This window comes from Mandrillus leucophaeus, unplaced genomic scaffold (assembly GCF_000951045.1).
Source record: "Mandrillus leucophaeus isolate KB7577 unplaced genomic scaffold, Mleu.le_1.0 Scaffold677, whole genome shotgun sequence".
Classification (NCBI taxonomy): Eukaryota; Metazoa; Chordata; class Mammalia; order Primates; family Cercopithecidae; genus Mandrillus; species Mandrillus leucophaeus.
The window spans coordinates 697,600-719,612 of record NW_012107330.1 but is presented as its reverse complement, the minus strand read 5'-3'; the positions used below and the strand labels follow the sequence as shown (position 1 = coordinate 719,612).

The 22,013-nt window shown below is 36.8% G+C and overlaps 1 protein-coding gene across 1 annotated transcript in view; it reads left to right on the top strand.

Annotated features, from left to right (window-relative positions):
- The window catches only part of DPP10 (dipeptidyl-peptidase 10 (non-functional)), a gene marked incomplete at its 5' end in the record, with an annotated part of 598,060 nt that overhangs the window by 265,573 nt on the left and 310,474 nt on the right, over window positions 1–22,013 (top strand). The window lies entirely within an intron of this gene.

Genomic DNA, 22,013 nt, shown 5'->3' with positions numbered 1-22,013 from the left:
CTTCAGTTTTGTTTCTATTAATAATCAAAATTATTAGTTTGCGGTTTGTATTTTTGTTTTCATGACTGTGTGAATCATATATTTATTTTCCAAATTATGTGCAAGCTGATTGAGGACCCCTTTTACCTTTAGAGCTAAAGTACCCAGATGGCATTCTGAAGTATATTTTACAAATAACAAGGTCAAATAAGGAGGATGTATAGGCCATTTGACAGATATAATTTGCTAAAACTTTATGTTTTTGTGAAAAATCTTATATCAAATAATTTCTAATGTTCTAACATAAGGTTATGTTAGATATTCTGTTAGACATTGTCTACCAAGGGTGCATTGTTTGTGTTTTTAGAACCCTGACTTTAATCTAACTGCGGGTACTTACGTAGGAATCTACAGAGAAAAGTCCTTTCTCCTGTGTGAACTAGTAGGGACTGACTACTTTAAATTCTCCCTCTAAGGCTTGAGGTTGCTGTTCAAATAACTAACTGCTGTAAAAGAGCCCGCAGTGTCTTCATTACTTTTTTAAGGTACGACAAGCTACTGACTTCAGGGCGAGGAGGAGACGGGGGAAGTATATTTACAATCTTCAAAAATTATCGCGTTGGTAATGAATATCTAAAAAGAAAAGCTCACAGTGATCTATTCCCCCGGCCTAGGTAGTTTGGTAGTTGCTGCTGAGATCAGAAAATTTTATTTTATTTTGAGACAGGGTCTCCTTCTCTTGCCCAGGCTGTAGTGCAGTGGCACTATCATGGCTCACAACAGCCACAACCTCTAGGGCTCAAGCTAGCCAAGTGATACTGTTAGCATTCAAAAGAAAGAACAAATTAGCAGTGGGTGTTTTAATATTAAACTCATCTTACTGTGGTCATTATGACCATTAACTCTTCCATACTAAAATATTTTGAAATGAATCATCAGGGACTCTTTGAGTCTGTGGTCTTGTCTTGATATCTCATAATATGGGTGTCTCTATTCATTTAGACATCTGTCTTCACCACTTACTTCCTAGTGAAAATGAAAGAGCAGGTCATCAAATTTCAGTATTCTGTTATTTTTTTTCAGTCAGGAGCCATACGGAAACTAGCCCATTACCTAAATTGAGATGATAGAATTTCCCTATTGAAATCTCAAGGATTGGCCAGGCACGGTGACTCACACCTCTAATCCTAACACTTTGGGAGGCAAAGGCGGGTGGATTGCCTGATCTCAGGAGTTCAAGACCAGCCTGGGCAACAACACAGTGAAACCCCGTCTCTACTGAAATACAAAAAAAAAAAAAAAAAAGCCAGACTTGGTGTCAGGCACTTGTAATCCCAGCTACTTGGGAGGCTAAGACAGGAAAACTGCTTGAACCTAGGAGGTGGAGGTTTCAGTGAGCTGAGATCATGCCACTGCATTCCAGCCTGGGTGACAGAGCAAGACTCCATCAAAAAAAAAGAAAGAAAGAATGAAAGAAAGAAGGGAGGGAGGGAAGGAAGGAAGGAAGGAAGGAAGGAAGGAAGGAAGGAAGGAAGGAAGGAAGGAAGGAAGGAAGGAAGGAAGGAAATCTCAAGTTTTGAAAGACTGACCCATTGCCATGTTATCACGTCCAAAAAAAGTAGGCATGTTCACTCATTGCTTTGAGAGAATTAGGGAAATTTTATGAGAAAGTTATTTGGAAAACATAAAAAATTTAATGTATTTTTCCACTCATTTTCAAAATGTGCTTTAGCACAAAAGGCCTGGTGCATAGTATATATGAGAAGTATTTAAATGAAGGGATAAATATTGTAAATAACTCTTAGAAAATAAATGATTTTTCTTATAAATTCATGAAAGTATTTCAAGTGATATAGAATAATTATCTAAACCAGTTTTGCAATGGCTATTCATTTTCCTTATGGAAGGAAAATAGACAAAGGCATATTACTGATTTTCTTCTCAATCTTTTTAGTCTTTTTTAAATAAATTGGAGAAATAAAAGTTTATGTGTAGATTTACTTATATTTGGGTGTCTAAATAAATGTTCTGAATCGCTTTGCCGCTTCTCAACTTACCCCAAAGCAAAATGAACACTTCCATGTGTCTCTTGGAACTCCTCTCCTTTCATCTCCCAAACTGTCCTATATCTTTAAAGACTTTTCTGAATATATGCCTCATCTCCTTCCTTTCTGTGAAATCTGACAGTTTGTCAAAAACACAATCCTGGTAGCCTTTTAGGTAATGACAATCTTTTATTCCATTTCCCACATGTTATAGAGCCAGTATATAAAGTAGGTGCTTTACTTGTTCCTCATTGCTACTTCAAAGTCATATCTCACCTTTTCTCCTTCAAAAACCCAGAATGTTTGAAGCTCGAAGTCATCCAGCTATATACAAATCCTTCCGCCTTTTCATTGTTATAACCCACTGACATTTGTCATTCTCTGCCATTCATTTAAGGGGCTGTAGATTCTGGCTCGCTCTTTCTCCTCATCTCTACTTCTGCCTCTATTCTAGTCACCTTCTAAATCCACATGGCCTTAAAACCAAAGGCTTTCAATCCCTTGTCTTACTTGTCTCCAATATATTTTCCTTCACCCTCACTCAGCTGATCATTTAAAGGCTGAGACCATGAGACCATACACTTTTTCATCACCGTTATTAGCACTCCCACTAACATCAATCATGATTCCAAAAGTTCCACACTCATTTCTTCTCTCCCCTGATCAATGGTTAAAATAACCTCACGTTTGTCAATTGTTTTTATCTCTTTTTACTCTCTATCATCTCCTCCTGTTATAATAAACATAGATTCCCAGTCCAAAGTTATAACCACTTTCTTGCAAACAATCTTAGCTATTTTACCTTTGTCTTTTTGAATTATATTTATCTGTCAAATCTGGGTTTTATTCAGTCATTTGCTTATTTTTATCTAAAATATAATCTCCCCAAAGGTACACTTATATTACTGAAAAACACTAATTCAATTTCCTACTCTGCATGATTATTTTATATCTTCTATTGTCTACATAAGTTTAAGTTGGCTTTGTCAAAAGCTGTTCTGATCTCCATAGCCAAGGACGTTCCATCGCTATTGATTTCAACTCATTGGTACTGGCTGATCACCGGAAATCTCAGTGATCACAGATAAGCTAATAATATCTTCCCAGTCAGGAATATTTGAAGCCAGTTGGCTATCTTTCTTTCTATGTGTAAGTTATTCATGCACGACTGTGTGAAATTTTCAACCACCTTTCCTGGAATATAATTTGTGAGTATGTATCAGTAACAATGTATGTCTCCTTTTGTGAACATCACGGGCAAAAGATGAAAACAGAAAAATCACCTCTTAAATATGTCAATCAGTTACCATAGCCAAGTGCACTACGACGTTATGATGGTTTCAGAGCAGGGAGCATTTGCTGTTCATCATTTTATCCTGAATGTTTTCCTAACCCTGACTCGTGGTAGTACTCCTCAATATGTATTTATTTGAAATGTATGTTTCATTTTCCTGTTAGATCTTGTAAGTATCAGAGTTCCCAGAACATAAATCTGTTAAAGCTTTGTTTATTATTTTTGTGTATCTCTTAAGGAAATGATATTTCATATATCTTTTCTGATAGGAAAAGAGCAAAAGCCCCTACACTCAAGATAGCTGGTACAATCAAATGAGAAAATGGAAAGGCAAATAAAGAGGATGTGATTCCCTACAGCTATGAACAGTGATGTAGAAAATATACTGGCTTTTAGGTCATATAGGTATTCACATCCTGTCTCTACCACTTAGTGCCTGTGTAACATTGTAAAAGTACCACTAAATCTCTCTAAGATAATTAAGACACGGAATCTGAAACACAGTGGGCCCTTGATAGGTGTTATCCCTTTTTATACTCCTACCTCTTTGTAAGGAAATATTTCTGAGATAGAATAAAGTTCAGAATCAAAGTAGCAAGATGTTTAAGCCATTTTGACAGAAAATAGCAAATATGTGGAAAACATAGCAAAATATCAAGCAATTATATAGGTTAAGGGGGATGTGCCCAAGAGCTGGAAGAAGACAGATTTTCTCTATAAATGATTCAGCCAAGAAATTATAGAATGATAATATAAAACTAGTCATCTGTATTCAAATTTTGATCTAAATGCCTAAGATTGACATGCAATACATATTTGCTCTTAACCATCTGTAGGACCTTGACAACATTTAAAAATAGATTTACTTTCATTCATTTCACTCTCAACCACAGTCTCTTTTTGAATCTATCTCTCTGTGCCCTCTTCTGGAAGCCTCTTTTAATTACTTTTTTTCATAGTGGAAATTGTATTTGTTAAAATATGCCAGTCCTCAATACTCAAATAAACATATTCCAATTGTGGAAAAATGTGAGATGGAATATATTTAATAAAATGAGGTCTCTAATCATTTTTTCACTCAAATTTGATCATCAGTCTTTTTTTTTTTTTTTTTTGGTCTTAGTTTTTAAATGTTTTATTTAATATCCTGATTGTCTGGATCCTACTTGCTCAGGTAGAAAAGTAAAACACTAAAATTTGTTTAAATATAAACTATTAACAAGTGTTAACTTAAGGAAACTCTAGAATATTTTCCATATGGAAGTCCATTTTCACAGAAATAGAGCCATGTTTTTTATGTTAATTTGTACCTAGAATTTTCTGCTTACTGAAATATGATAGAAAGTTCTATTTCAGTACATATATACCTAACTACGTCATTCATTTTCAAAGACCTTGTGGTATTCCAGGATATAAATGTACCATAATTTATTTAGCTAATATTCTTGAAACTTTTTGAGATGATTCAAAATGAAATGAATTTTTAGTCATAACAACTTTCTGAACATTTTTCACACACAGCCTACTGTTTTCAATTGTTTTACTCAAAAGAGAAAGGCTTGAAAAAATACATCATATGATAAAATGTCAACTTGAAGCAGTGTTTCCCACATTAAAAATATTGACATTTTTCTCTTTTCCAAATTTAACTGCCAATTTAAATAACATTTCTGTATTCATTTGTCTTTTATTGATAGAAGAATCAATAGTATTAGTCGATTGGGTTCGAGTGGGAAGAGCTGGAGGTCTGGAGGCAGGTCCTGGGCTTAGACGTGGCCTTTGATGCTTGATGTTCAAATGCTAAAGGCATTTTCCCTGTTTTCACTGGGAGAGGGTGAGTGATTACCAGAGTTTCTATATTCTGACACCAGTTGGCCTTCTTTTTCCTGTGATACGGAGAGAAAAATCATGAAAATGCTATATGCCAGAAGCAGAAAGCAGAGAATTCTCTCCTACCTCCAAAAAGCAGAAGTTAGCAAACACTGAGCTTTGTGTGCAAGTATGTGTGTGTATACGTATGTAGGTGTCCCTGAAGATAATTTACATTTTTGTTTTACATGTTTTGAAACTGTTGAATTTGAAACAATTTTAGTTTATACGAAAATTGCAGAATTATTTAATGAAATACTATAAACCCTTCACCCAGATTATTTCACTACATTTTATGTACATACACACTTATATACATTAATATATAACTATTTTTTCTGAACCAATTGAGAATAAGTTGCCCACATTATGCCCTTTTAGCTCCAAGTACGTTTGTTTATTTATACAATGACATTCACTTAAAAATCATAATACAATGATAAAAAAGAAAATTATTGTTCATAAAATGTTATCACCAAGACTGTAGATCATATTCATATTTTGCCAATTGTTCTACTAATGTCCTTTAGAATAAAAAAAAAAATCCTGGTCCTTAGTCTAATCTAGATTCACGCAGTACTTTTATTTGGCATGTCCGTTTTGTCTTTTTACATCTGGAATATTTCCATAATTTTTCTTTGTGGGCTTGATATTTTTAAGGAGTATGGGACAATTATTTTGTAGATGCTGCTCCATTTAGGTTTGCCTGATAGTATCTTGTGATTAGGTAGAGATTATGGGTTTTATTTATTTATTTATTTATTTATAGACAGAGTCTTACTCTGTCGCCCAGGCTGAAGTGCAGCAGAGCCATCTTGGCTCATTACAACCTCCACCTCCTGGGTTCAAGTGATTCTCCTGCTTCAGCCTCCTGTGTAGCTGAGATTACAGACATCCACCACCAAGCCTGGCTAATTTTTGTATTTTTGGTAGAGACGGGGTTTCACCATGTTGGCCAGGCTGGTCTTGAATTCCTGACATCAGGTGATCGGCCCGCCTCGGCCTCCCAAAGTGCTGTAATTACAAGCATGAGCCACTGTGCCCAGTCAAGGTTACGTATTTTTGACAATAATACTATCGAAGTGATATTGTGCTTTTCAATGTGCAACAAATCAGGAGCCTCATAATGTCTAGGGGTTCCATTAATGATAGTAGTTACTTAGATCCTTTAATTAGGATGGTGTGATTTTGTCATTTGAAACTATTTATAATTTTCTGTAGGGAAATACTCTGGCATTATATAAATGTATTTTATATACATTTTTTCCTAATGTTTGGCATCCATTGCGTTTTCTTGACTGAAAAAGTGTACGATCTTTTTCTAAATGGTGGTTTTTCTCTTCATTTTTTTCTATACTAATTAATTACTGTCACAAAGCATTTTCCATTCTTTCCCATTTATTCATTCATGGGTTTATTTATTTATTTATGTTACTATAGACTCGTGGATTCTTATTTTATTCTATGTGTTATGACACATTACTATTAAGATTCATTTTGATCCAATTTTCTAGATTTGGCCAGTGGGATCCACTTCAAGCTGGCTCCTGTGTCTTTCAAAAAAAGTCACCATTCTAGGAACATTATCTTACTTTTTGTTACTGTAAGTTGTTCCAGGCTCACTTTGAACATATTCTGCTCCAATTCAAGAATGAAGTATTTATCCAATGTATCTGCTTTTAGTAAAGAATTATATTACAGCACCAAGAGCTGGTCTTAGGGATGCTCATTGCTACTGTAATGACATATACATACATTTTCAAAATAAATTTAAGACACTTTCCAGTATCTGTCTCTAGCTCTCTATTATAATCCATTAATTCATATGATATTCACATTCTAATTTAATATTACAGGGTTTAATTTTGCCATCATCCTTTCTATGTTTTTATATTCCTACTTTAACATTGAGAAGCCTGGATTCCATTACCCGTAATGTATTTACTATTTCCTCAGCCTTATAATAGACATAAGTAGTTTGAAATGGCTAAATTGTGCCATTGTGAAAAGCAAACCAACTCAATACATTTCAATTAAAAATTTGCTTTAATCAGAGAGTATATGTCAAAATACAGATTTCAAGTACAATTTGGTGTCTTTTTTTTCCTTTCAGCACATCTTGACTATTAATTTGAAACACAGTTTTTTTCCCATGCTTGTAGATTCTAGGGATTTGTTTTTATATGTGAAATATCAATATATAATACTAAAAGTTAAAACTATACAAAAATATATAATAAAGGAATTGTCACCACTCCTCACCTTTTCAATCAATTTTTAAACTCTTATTCTGCTTTCCAACTCTCACCCTCTCCTTACAGATAACCAATCTCCTTAGTTTCTGGTTTATCTTTCCAGTGTTTCTTTTGCTCACATATCTGCAAATACATGTATATTATATTTCCTTCTCTGTGACAGAAACCTTCGCATGCCTTTGATTTCTTTCGCACTTTGCATTTTTCACTTAATATTGTAGTCTGGATATCACTCCAAATTACCTCTTAAAGATTTTGTCACCTTTTTTTTTTTTTTTTTACAGCTGCATAGGACTCCATTTTATGGAAAGATGCAAGTGTACTCAACCTCTGTAATGAATAAGCATTTGAATTGCTTTCAGGTTTTAGCAATTACAAACAATGACTTCATGGATAACCTTGTTTATGTTTTTGAAGTTGAATCATTAAGGAAAATTCCTAGATATTCATTTCTGAGTCAAAAGTAAATGCATACATAGTTTTATTTATATTGTCAAATTCTCCCTTATAAATGTTGGACCAATTTACATTCACAATAGCAGTGTTTGAGAGTGCCAGTTTCCCTTGAACTTTGCCTTGAAAATGTGTTGTCGTACTTTTAAACTTTTGTTAATATGAAAGGTAAGAAATTTTTCAGTGGCTCACGCCTGTAATCCCAGCACTTTGGGAGGCCGAGGCTGGAGGATCACCTGAGGTCAGGAGTTCCAGACCAGCCTGGCCAACATGGTGAAACCCAGTCTCCACTAAAAATACAAAAAAATTAGGTGGGCATGGTGGTGCATGCCTGTAATCCCAGCTACTTGGGAGGCTGAGGCTGGAGAACCACTTGAACTCTGGAGGCGGAGGTTGCAGTGAGCTGAGATCGTGCCACGGCACTCCAGCATGGGTGACAGGACTCTGTCTCAAAAAAAGAAAAAAAGAAAAAAAGAGAGAAGAGAAAAGAAAAGAAAAGGCTGGGAGCAGTGGCTCACGCCTGTAAACCCAGCACTTGGGGAGACTGAGGCGGGCAGATCACAAGGTCAAGAGATTGAGACCACCCTGGCCAACATGGTGAAACCCCATATCTAGTAAAAATACAAGAATTAGCCAGGCGTGGTGGAGGGTGCCTGTAGTCCCAGCTACTCAGGAGGCTGAGGCAGGAGAATCGCTTGAACCCAGGAGGCGAAGGTTTCAGTGAGCTGAGATTGCCCCACTGCACTCCAGCCTGGTGACAAAGCGAGACTGCATCTAAAAAAAAAGAAAGAAAGAAATAATATTTCAGTATATTTTAATTTGTTTTTATAATTGCAATGAGGTTGATCCTTTTTCTTGTATTTTTAAAGGTCTTTTTTTTGTCTATTTTTGGGGGTGATTTTGTCATTTGCTCATTTTTCTATCACATACTTGGTCATTATTCTAAATCCCATCACTCTCAATTTTTTTTTTTTTTTTTCAGAGAGGTCATTTAAAGTTTTCATTTTAGGCTTATTTTCTTTTAATCATGCTCAAGTTGGGGTTTTTTTTTTTACAGTTTTATTTGTTTCTCTTGTTACATATTGGTTCGAGGGAATATGTGGGCTATCTTAGTTTTCTAACCTACTAAAAGTCCTAAAAATACACATATACACACTCACATATACATATTTTTAGCGTGATTTAATTAATTTTTCCTTTAATTCTTAAAAAAAAAAGAGTGTGCAAACTGCTTAGATTAGTATTTTTAACTGATATCCCTATCTAGAATTTCTTGCCTCTTCCCCATTCTTTCTTACCAGAGTAAGCTTCAGGGGATTTGTTTGAGTAATGCCACTTGCCCACTCAGAAGTCTTCAGTGGTATCACAATTCATCTTCAAACAAACTTAAAACTCTACACCTGATTTTTTGTGGGATTCCATGTTGCCCGTTTTTGTTTCATGTTTCTGCTTATTCCCATGGAGTTAATCTGAGTATATTCTCCACTTAAGCTTCGCCCAGGCTGAGCTGTCAGTCAGTGCAGCTCATTCTGCTACCCTTCTGCTAGCCTTGTTTCCTTGTCACCTAAAATACACTTTTTAAGTTTTTGATAATGTTCAGTCAGCATTAACAGAATAAATTGGCCACTTTGGGCCAATTAGTGAGAAGTCTCATTTCTATTTTCGTGGCATTTTAATCCTTTCTTATTCATTGTTTCTCTTTCCTTGGTATCAACATTCTTATATTGATGTGCAATAGTCTTCCTTAGTGTCTTTCTGCTGTCCATGCCATAGCAAAGGTCCTTCCTTTGCTAAATGTGAGATGTGTACAAGTAATATCTTACATCTATACTTTGCAACAATTGCATGTTATATGTACTTTCACCACCTCTTAGTTCACAGATAAAAAAGAAAAACCAAGTTACAGAGAGATAAATAACTGAATTCATACAGCAAGTAATTGATATAACTAAATTTTCAGACCAGGCAACCTGCTTTCAGAGCTTGAACTCTAAACTAGCTATATATATGCTGCATCAGATAAACGTATTTCATTGATTTTGAAAACTTGAAGACATATAATACTGCATCCTAAGCTTTAAAAAGACAAAAGTTTGTTGGCTAATGTATTAGGTAAAGAAGTTATCTGATTTTAATTAAAAAGGGCAAAAGTAGGCCGCAGTTCTTATATTAAGTAATTATAATCTGTGGTGTCATTGGTCTCAAAAATTAATTTATACTTAATTTGTTATATCAGATACTAATTATACTTGGTAGAAGGACAAGAATTCATACAGAAGTCATTAATCAAAGAGTGTACTGGTTTATTTTAAACTGTACTTAGATTAGATCTAAACAATCAAGGGATATTTTTGGTAAATTTGGGGCAAGAATTATATGATCCAAGCTGAAATGATCACTGGGGAAGTACACGTTCACCTGATAACTTTTATTTAACTGAAGTAATTATATTAGGCATGAACTATAAGTATAAGTATGCATTCACAGCCACACCCATGTGCAAACTGCATAACATCTGCCAGACTGGGGACACCGTGAGTCATTGGAGTAAACCAGGGGCTCAGTTGACATTGTCTCATGCTCATGATCCTTTATCGTTATTAAGAATTAATTTTATCACAAATGTGAACTAAAACGAATTTGAAATAAAACACTAATGAAATAAAACACATGCCAGTACTAATTATTAAAAGTAGATAACTTAAAAATAAAATAATCTGAAAACAAATGTTTATATCATCAAGTGTTATTTAAATCAAGTTTACTGTGATTGAAATTGCCTTACAGTTATGTGTGTGACACAGAGACTAAGGTTGATTGTCAAAGGAGAAAATTCTAGGAAACATATTTTTTCTAACATTGAAATGTTGCTTTCTGAGGAGTCTTTATTCCTGCAGAGAAATCAACACAACTAGGAAACTCTTGTCTCTTATGCCTGCTGTTTGCTTATTTTACACAAGTGACATGGCTTAGTTGATGGAAACTGAGCAATGCATGAAGCTTTGACACTACATCTTCAGAGCCTAAATAAGCAGAAAGCCTTAAAATAATCTCATGAACTCAGTACAGTCAGGATAAAATAAGCCAGGAAAATCCCCAATCCTCATTTACCTTAACCGCCCTAACAGTTTTAATGGCACACTTGTAAGAAAGTAATTTTTTACTGGTGCTCAACACCTTCTATATACTTCATTAAGGGTAAAATATATGGCTGGGTCTTTCACATAGTCCATGCTTCAGATCTCCTAGAATCTCATTCTGTGCTCACATGTTTTGTGTGAAATTTGGAATCAGTAGGGTTTTCCTTTGAAAGAAATCACTCCTCCACCTGCCATCTTGCTCTGTCAACTTCAGGGGAATGCCAAATATTGGTTCTGAGTTAATGCTGTGTGGTGTTGTTATTCTAACATCCCGACAGGAAAGTGCCAATTAAGGGGAAAAAGTGTTGAAAATAAAGTTATTTTGTTAAAAGAATATATGTAGGAGTGCTTCTCTCTTAAATATAGTTATGGACCAAAACACAGAAATTAAGTGTTTGCGTAATGGAAGATTAGGCAATTTGAATGAACAAATAACGTAAATATAAATATAATAATAGTGACCCAAAATTGTTATTCAGTATACTCGTATTTTATGTACTGCTTTGTAGGGTTATTTTCAGTGATTAACCTATTTCACCTGGCATTTGTTAGCACACTGACTGCCACCATCACAGGACAAAGAGGGGAGTCGGTGGGCATTAACCACAGTGTCAATCAGATTGTGGAGATGCAGAAGCAGTCACTTGTGCTGGCACTCACACACCTCATGTCTGAAGAAGCCAGGACGAGTTCCTGTGTTGAACATTCTCAGCCTAGTTTTTCTTACTAGACTCGCTAAGGAAGCGAAATAATTAGATCTATGGAGATACTAAGTGTGAGTCAACACAATGCAAAAACTATCAGAGTAGCCAGTCACTCTATGTCTTTGATTGTTGCCAACATATTTTTTTTCCAACTTTTATTTTGGATTCAGGGAGTACCTGTGCAGGTTTGTCACCTGGGTATATCGCATGATGCTGAGCTTTGGGCTAAGAATGATCCTGTCACCCAGGTACCGAACATAGTACCCAGTCGTTAGTTTTTCAAACCTTACCTCCCTCCCTCCCCCATATGATAATCACCAGTTTCTATTGTTGCCATTTTTTATATCCCTGAGAATCCAGTGTTTAGCTTCCTCTTGTAAGTGAGAACATGTAGTATTTGGTTTTCTGATCCTGCGTTAATTCACTTAGGATAATTGTTGCCAGCATCTTTAATCAGATATGCAAAGTGTAGAAATACGTTAGTAATAGAAGCGTATTGAAAATGGACATTGATGCTGTGTCATTTTGTTCTGTCTTAATCACAAGGACCCTATCTAAGAGAGTTTAGTTCTGTTTTTCCAAAGCAACTTGTAGAGTTGTTCTTTGTTGCTGTTTTTTTCCTGATTTTAGAAAAAATATGTGCTCATTATGGAAAACATAAAAATGGAGAAAAATATTAAAAGAGCAAAAATCACCATAGTCTCAAAACCCCAAATCTATCCCCTGAAGCATTTTTATTATACTTTCCTCCAATATCTTGTGTGTGTTTTTTTTTATAAAGTAAAATTGTGCACTCCTGAAGGGAATATAAAGCAAACCATTTCACTTTTCCAAACTAAATTGTTATGGACCATTTTTCTATTGAACAGTTATATCACTCAATTTAAATACAAAGAATTTTACCCACCTATTGTCTGAACAACTCAAAGCTGTCTAATTACAGTATTGTATATTGTACTCTTTTAAAAGCTTGCTTTATTTACAGATCAAAAGCATGTAACACCACAGCTGGGTTGCTATAGAGATGTCTATATTTTATCAAGATTAAAAAAACTTCAACAATAAATGCATTTTTGTAGGTATGCTAAAGACTTACCATAACTTAAACACCCACAAACTTTTTTTTTTTTTTTTGCATCAGTATTCTGGGAAAAATATAGGTGCAAGATATTTTGTGCCTTTTACATAGCTTCATTTTTCTAAACTTATGTCTTTTTTTCTTCTTATACATCCTTTCCACTCACTTATTTTCTAGTTTAGAATTGTCAGTGAAAAAGTTATGGTTTCCAAACTCTTGAAATATGGCCTGCCAAACTGAAAGTGTGAAGTATGGAGAAAAATAATATGTATACACACATTGCACACATGTACATGTATGTACATGTATATATGCACATATGTAAACACAGACATGTTATATGCATACAAATGTGTTTTTTATATCTGTTTTTACGCTATGTATGTACTTACAAACAGAGCACTAACATGAAGACTCTTAAAATGTACATAGGACAGAATCAAGGTCATCTGATCTAGATTCTATTCATAGCTCTGAAATTACCTGAGAGTTTGGGGAGGATATTTCTCTAGGGACTTTAACTTTAATGTCAGGGTGTTGATTTGACAAGCATCTCTAAAAAATTCATTACTTTATTAGTAAAAGCAAAGTTTAACATTATTATTTTTTTTTAAACCTAAACTTTAAAAACCTTTGGGGTAACTCTTATGAGAAATACCTGACTTTTGTAAGTCATGACTACAGAATTTCATGTTGGCAGTGGCAGAAAAGAGAGTGCAGCTGGAGTTGAGCCTAGGTTCGCATCTGTCATAGCAGCATGCAGATGATACACTGCTTATTGCTTCAGTTGTTTCTAAATGTTGAGATAGAGTCTTGAAAAGGAGCAAACTCCAAACTCATGGTTCTTTAAGCAGAATTTATCAGCCGGATTCAAAAGAAGCAAAAACGTTAGCATGATGAAATAATATGCAGGTAGAGCCTGAGAAAACCTATTAATATCAGCTAGGAAATAGAACAATCAGAGCATGGTATAGTCATGTTAATGAACAGAGATGTGAAGGGGAGAACTATAAATTCTTACTACTGAAGTGCTAGCCCTGCAGGACGTACTACCTGCCTGAAGCCTAGGCTTCCTGGGATTTTTTTTGGGGGGGGGGTGCAGGGGAGACAGAGTCTCACTCTCTGGAGTGAGACCCAGGCTGGAGTGCAGTAGCGCGATCTCGGCTCACTGCAACCTCCGCCTCCTGGGTTTAAGCAATTACAGGAGTGTGCCACCACACCCAGCTAATTTTTGTACTTTTAGTAGAGATGGGGTTTGACCATGTTGGCCAGGCTGGTCTTGAACTCCTGACCTCAAGTGATCTGCCCGCCTTGACCTCTCAAAGTGCTGGAATGACAGGTGTGAGTCATCACGCCTGGCCAGGTAATTTTATACTCCTGATTTCTAGTATTATTCTCATCTCCTTATTGCTCTGTAGGCATCTTTTGGTAACACCTCCCTTTACTTGAGCTGGCCTGGTTCTCTACACTTTGAACCACTGAAGCTTAACTAAAGCCATGACCTTTCTAACCACAGTCTGTTATGCCCAGACCGTTAGTTCCCCAAAGAAGACCACCAGAGTCCAGAGTCAGAGCCAAGCGGCAAGGATCTTTACTACAAGTTCGAACCTGGTCCCTCCATTCCACAGCATATAAGAGGGCCCCAAACAATGCGAGTGCTTGCTTCTTTATAGCCCGAAAGTTACAGGGGAACAAAGGAATTCTTTTGGTTCCCGCGCTTTTAGTAAAACTTCGAACGGCTGTCTCCTTATTGGAGACTTTCCAGGTGGTGTTTGTACTGGGCCCAGGAAGTTTGAGAGATATATGGAGATATGTGGTGGGATGGTTTGTTGTTTGTACTGGGCTCAGGAAGTTTGAGAGATATATGGAGATATGTGGTGGGATGGGATGTGTTTGTACTGGGCTTGTTTGTTTTGAGCCCGGGGCTGAGGAATGCGCCTGATTCCTTTCAAGTCCTTGTGAGTTTCCATAATTTTCTTGGGTTGTTGTAAATTAATTCAGTCATCTGCCATCCATTCATCCATGTAATGCAGGAATCAAAGTGTCACTTCATTCGTTCTTCCTTCCACTCACTGACTTCCCCGCTTTCCCCATCTCCACCCTAGACCCTGTCCTTCCACCTCATTTTCAGGATTAATTAGCCCTCTTCCTCCTTAACAGGACCCTCTCAGTATAGTAATATCTCTTCCCTGAACTGCCATGAAATCTTGGAAGCTGTTTTTCTCCTACCAGTCTTGTTTCTTTCATTCCCCACACTTTATTCTGAGTAATTAATGTGAGACATAATAGGACTATTTGTTATTCTGATTAAAGCTCTATCACAAGTTCCTCACCATCTTATAGTAAGTTCTCCATGACTTGGTTCTACTTCAGCTTTAGCTTCTGCAACACTTCCTGCTCCGTTGTTTCTGATTCATTTGCTTTCCCCATATTTATATTCTTGTGCGTCTCCCTCTTATCCTTCAACACTTAACTAAATGATCATTTCTTTTTGCAACAAGACTTTTTTTTTTTTTTGAGACGGATTCTCACCCTGTTGCCCAGGCTGAAGTGCAATGGCACAATTTCGGCTCACTGCAACCTCTACGTCCCAGGTTCAAGCGATTCTCCTGCTTCAGACTCCCGAGTAGCTGGGATTACAGGAGCGCACCACCATGCCTGGCTAATTTTTTGTATCTTTAGTAGAGACGGGGTTTCACCATGTTGGCTGGGCTGGTCTTGAACCCCTGACCTCATGATCCGCCCGCCTCGGCCTCCAAAAGTGCTGGGATTATAAGCATGAGCCACCGCGCCCGGCCAACTTTCTTAAACACTCTATCTGGACCCTCCTGTGTGCGTCCAAATTGGTGCTGCCTCTAATTGAGCACATCTGATTGCTGAGTCAATATCCATTGGTCTTCCACTAAACTGTCAGGTTATTAATGGTGAGGACTTTTTTATACTACATTCAAAACCTGGAACAACACCTGGAACATGTCAGTGACCGATGAACATTTTTGGAATGAATTTACCTTGGGCATTGCAGTCCCTTAGATGTACATGACCTCCAGGGCCCTCCCACATTGTGCACTTGATCCACGGTTCTCTGCAGTAGCATTGTCCATGGCGGTTTGTTTACCTGCTGTGCCAGACCCAGTTTGTGGCCAGCACTGCGCCCATGAGAATTCATAGACACAGCTCAGAGATGCCTAGAAAGAAGGCTCTGTAGAATAAGTGGGACTCCTGCATGGTTTCCCTGAGAACTGGTTTTACTAAGATCTTTTTTGCCCTTCAGTTTTACTGTACAGCACCTTCAACCTTTCCTTCCTGCGATTGACCATACATTTAGAAGAACCCTTCAGTTGCTGCTTTTAGTCTTTGCCCTGCTTTAAGAACAAAATCAGATATTTTAGAAAGATTGTTTGATACCAACAGGAAGGGCTGAACAGCTATGCCGAGTGCAGAGAAATAAGAGTCACCTCAGGCATCAAACTGTTCATAGTGAGATTTAGAGGAAACCAATACATAAACTTGCTCATACTTTACTGTATTTAGTTTTGATTTATTGGATAAAATATATCTTCAAATATCATCATAAGAAACCGAGTGTTGGGTACCATTTTAGAGTTTGAATTTGAAAAGGGTTTCAAGTGTGAGGAGTCGGTCTCTTCTCGAGGCATTTCACAGGCACTATCATTAGTGTCAAGTGGAGCAGCCTAGGGGGGGCCTTTTACATTTATCGTCTTTGTTCCTAAAAGATCAAACGTAGTTTTTCCTTGTACGTACAGAAGCTAGGAGCTTGCCACTTTCTCAGGAGGTGCTAGCCCTGTGGCTGAATTCAATTTGTGTTCAGAACTGCCCGAAGCAGAATTTCATACATCACCAGCTCAGGATCTCACCCTTGCAATTATCCATGTTGAAACACTGTGGCAGGCAGAATAAAGATCCCCCCAAATGTCCACAACCACCAGAACTTGTGAGTCTGCCATCTTTTATGGCAAAGGGGAATTGAGGGTGGGAGTCAGCTGAGAGATCATACTGAATTATCCAGGTGGGCCTAATGTAATCATATGGGCCCTTAAAGGCATACGAGGAAGGAAGAAAAGCCATTCTAAGAGATGTGATAAAGCTAGAGGAAGGGACGCATGAGCTCAAGACTGTGAGCAGCCTCTAGAAGCCGGGAAATACCTTCAGTCCCAGTCAGCAATGAAACATAGACCTCAGTCCTACAACTACCTGCAAAGAACTGAATTTTACCCATAATATGAATAAGCAAGGAGATGGATTTTTCCCTAGAGCCTCTAGAAGGCTTCCACACTGTCACCTTAATTTTATTAATTTTATGAATTCCAACTCATGTTGGACTTGTGACCTACTAAACTGTAAGATAAGAAATTTGTATAGTTTGAAACTACTAACTTTGTGGTGATTTGTTACTGCAACATGGAAAAGCAATACAATGATCTATAAAAAACATTGATCGCCTTATCCTTGATAGGGTCAAGAATGCCTTAAAGAATATCACACTCTGATTGCCAAGAAAAGATACAAATAAATGGAAATTTCAACAGTGAAAAAGGAACAAGACAATATTTTGAGACAGTAATTGGTTAAATGGTATATAACAGTGCATAATAAATGAGCAAATGAATTCTGCTAAGTTTTGAGCAAAGTCTTAATGAAGAGTTAGAAAGATATGAGTAAATGAGTCTCAGGTTTCTAATCTCAAGTATATTTTGGACGCTAAGCACAGAGTTGCTAGAAAGTCTTATGAACATTGCTTTCTTTAAGAGAAAATGGCATACCATTAAGTTGAATATTTCATGACACTGAAATGTAGGGACTCCAGTTGAATTTCTCAGGAAAATGGGAAGAAGGAGATTGCATGAAAACCAACTTAAATATACAGGTTGGAGGATTTGAAAAAGGATGAGATGCAGAGGCTTTCCAGAAGAGAACAAATTGATGAGCACTTCAGAGTTGACAATGTCTACATTAACTCCTGAGACATCAAGGTCAATGCACATGTGCAGAAAGCCACCCACAGAATTGAAGTCCATCCTCCAACTCCAGGCCCACACTTACTCACAAGCATAACTTCCTCACCTCAACAGTGGGCAGTACATAATTTCTGAAGATGAGACAATACAGAGTAATCTCTCATGCATCTTTCTTTGATGTAACAGAGACCAGCCTGAGTTGTAATAAATTTAGGGAAAGGATTCACTATTATTTTGGTTTCTAACTCTTCTCAATCTGGGACAAAATGAAGGCCATTGAAAGGCAAGAGAAATACTCAGTTAATCTCTCTTTTCCAGCCAAATGCAAGAGTATTGAAGGAACAAGATGATGACAGACAAAGATGCTTTTAGAACAGCCCCTAATGCTCTCTCTGTTCTTAAATGGAAATGGCCAAGGCTGAGGAGGGTTCTACTTTTGAGAAATTGTCCCTGAAAGTGCCCCAGCTGCCCACTGACTCCCAGGCCTAAGGTAGTCAGTCTAGAGGAAGATGCTGCATCTAATATCTCTTCCTGTCTGGGGTTCCATAGAGTCCAGTTCCTGTGGAAAGCCATGTATGGCATTAAAATGAGTGTGATCTTCTTAGCAAGAAGTCATGGGTAGAATTTCTGCCTTCCGTGTTTGCTAATAAGGGGATTTCATGCCAATTACTTAACCTCTCTGGGATTTAGTTTTTTCATTTGTCAATGGCACTGATGATATTAATGGTGTCTCTCTGAGAGTAAGCATTTATGGATTTTTACATGATTTTTAATGAGATCAGATAAATCTTCAGTAAAATTTGAAGTATTATAAAATGTTAGTATTCTTGTAGTTATTATTGTATTAATTTTCTAGGGCTTCTATAACAAAGTACTGTCAATTGAGTGGCTTTGATAGCAAAAACTTATTTCCGGTGGTTCTGGAGACTGGAAGTTTAAGGTCAAGGTGCCCACAGGGTTGGTGTCTTTTGAGCCATTTATCTTGGGCTTTAGATGGCCATATTCTCCTTATAGCCTCACATGGTGTTCCCTTTTTGCAGATATGTGTCCAAAATTTCTCATATGAGAACACCAGTCACATTGGTTCACCCTAATGATTTGATTTTCTCTTTAAAGATACTTTATCTAAATGCAGTCACATTCTGAAATACTGGCGGTTAGGACTTCAGCATACGTAATTCTAGGGGGACACAATTCAGCACATAACGTTATTATTATCATTATTAATTCCAGTTCAGTGGTTAAAATAATATTTTTGCATTATGACAGTCATAACTTTATCTATTAAAAAACTGAATACCTATTTCACGTTCCTTTGAGGCTTTCCAATCACAAAGTCCCCACTTCTCAGAAACAAAAGCAAGCTGTCAGCCTGGTTCCGCTGTCTCTTCTTTGCTCAAATGGCCACTGAAACCAGTGCCTTGGCCTCTGTGGCCTCTGTCACCTTTCACACAAAACACTCTCTTCATAGTCTGATCTCGTTTTTTGTGCATCGTAAGGGAATCCACTTGAACTGTAGAAATTGACTCCAGTGACAAAATAAATATAAAAATAGCAACTTTCTGCAGTAACCCTAAATTTTCTTCTGGGAAAACACACAAACATACATGTGTACACAACCACACACACGATCCCCCATCCCTCCAACTGCTAAAATTTTCATGCTTAATTGATATTTTCCATAAAACCATTTAAGCTGCTTTCTTCTATTATGGCTTCTCTCCTACCAGGCACAGAAACTGTACTGAATATTTAGGGAAAAGGGCTGTATTCCACACTTCGAGTAACCCATTTGCATTGAGTCCTCAGACAAGCAACATGGACAGTGAGTAACGTTTATCCTGGGGAAACTGATCAAGAAAGAGAAGCCACCTGGATAAAACAAGTCAAGGAAATTTGCATACTTAGAACCATGATTTGAGATGCTAGTCATTACAGAACCATGTTTTATTGGTCCATTTAATTTGATTTGGAGAGAAATCTCCCTAAAGGATTTGGGGATTTTGCAGACCTAAGGCACTAACATACAGAGTAAAGTTGAATTTTACTATATTACTTTTCCCTACGGAATCAGTTCATCAAGGCTGCTAATAACTAAAGCAGTGGCTTTCAAACTTTAATGGCTTTAAGAATTATCTGGAGAGCTTGTTAAAATGCCACAGGCTCAAGAAATTCTAACTCATTCAGTCCTGAGTGGGATCTGGAAATGTACACAATATCAAGGCCTCTTCCTCACCCCAGGTGATTTTAATTTTTCTAACCAACACTCATATAGTGTTTATTATATGTAAGACACTGTTATAAGCATTTTATAAATGTTAACTTATTTCAAGTGACGAAAATTTTACGTTTTGTTATCCATTTTTTACAGGAGAGCAATGGACACAGAGTTGTTTATCTAAGGACAGTCTAGCAAGTGGCAGAGTTGGGGTTTGAATCCAGGCAGTTTTGTTCCAGAGCCCATGCTCTTGGCCACCTTATTTTGATGCATATTCTCCACGAGCACACTTTGAGAAACACCACAGTAAGGAGTACTCACACAGATGTGAAAACTGCCCCTATAAAGCAAATGATTCCTGTCAATTATGGCTACCTGTCTCATTTATTGAAAACCTACTTTATGCCAAGGACTGTGGTAGACAGACAAGTTTTGTAAAGCATTACAAAATAAGTGTGAACAAAATCCTAAATGAGTCTTGATTAACCCAGTGGGGTCTCTCTGTGGCCTAATGGTGGAACCAAATGATGTAGCAGAAGGAAAGCAATGTTTCTGTGCTTCCGAATGCGCAGATTGCTGCTGAATACACTCTGGGCTCCATCCACTGCAGAACTGATGAATTTGCCCCTATGATTTTTACTTTTTCTTTTAATCCAGCGTGTATTTGGAAACAATTCCAAATTTACACATATATTTAAAGACTAAGAATTTTATAAAAGACCTTCGTATACATTTCATTCAGAATTACTATTAACATTTTACCTCATTAGGTCCAACATTTGTACAATCTCTCTCAGTTTCTCTCTGTCCACATAACATATACACATTTTTTAAAAAATTAATTTTAATTTTTGTTTTAAGCTTCAAGGTATGTGTGTACAGGATGTGCAGTTTCCTTACATAGGTAAATGTGTGCCATAGTGGTTTGCTCCACCTATGAACTCATCACCTAGGTATTAAGCCGAGCATGCATTAACTATTTTTGCTAACGCTCTCCTTCCCCCACTCCACTCCCTGTCAGGCCCAAGTGTGTGTTGTTCCCCTCCCTGTGTCCATGTGTTCTCATTGTTCAGCTCCCACTTATAAGTGAGACCATGTGGTGTTTGGTTTTCTGTTCCTGGGTTAGTTTGCTAACTCTATCCATGTCCCTGCAAAGCTCTATGCATGTCCCTGAAAAGGATATAATCTTGTTCCTTTTTATGGTTGCATAGTATTCCATAGTATGTATGTAATTTTTTAACCATTCATGCCATTAGCATTTTCTTATGGGGGAAGTATTGGTACTTTGTCCCAGAAAATAAAAATAATAAATGAAAAAGTTGGTTAGAGTGTAATATATCTACTTGCCACAATCATTTTGGCGGCTTTAGAAATGCTATTACTGGAATTATTTATCTGGAATCAGTTATTTCATCATATCATTTAATTTCCAATTGATCATTATAATCAACATTATTATCATAATTGTTTTTATTGAGCACTTGTTGTGGGCAAAAAACTTTTTGCATTACTTTATTAATTCACCCAACATTATAATATTATAATAATCCTCTCTGTCTCTGTAACTGTAATTCTTCCTATCCTCCCCTTCACATAGGCTCCTGCAGGCATGCTGGCTTCCTTGTGGATCTATGAACATTCCAGGCACATTTCAGTCTCATAGCCTTTGTACCTGCTGTTCTATCTACTGGAATATTATTAATCATGATATTCATAAATGAATTCTCTCATTTTCTTCAATGATTCACTCAAATATCAACACTTTAGTGAATCCTTCCTTTTCCATATCATTTAAAATTTCAACACTTCCCTAATATTTTCTTTCCCCCTTCATTGTTGCCTCAATCCCATCTTATGTATGTCAATTACACTTTTTCTCCCTTAAACATTAGTTTCAAGAGGCCAGGATATTTTTCTATTGGGTGTATTCCTGTTTACCAACCCAGAGAAGTGTGTCGGCCATACTGAGGCCTCCTTTAAATATTTGTTGAATAAACAC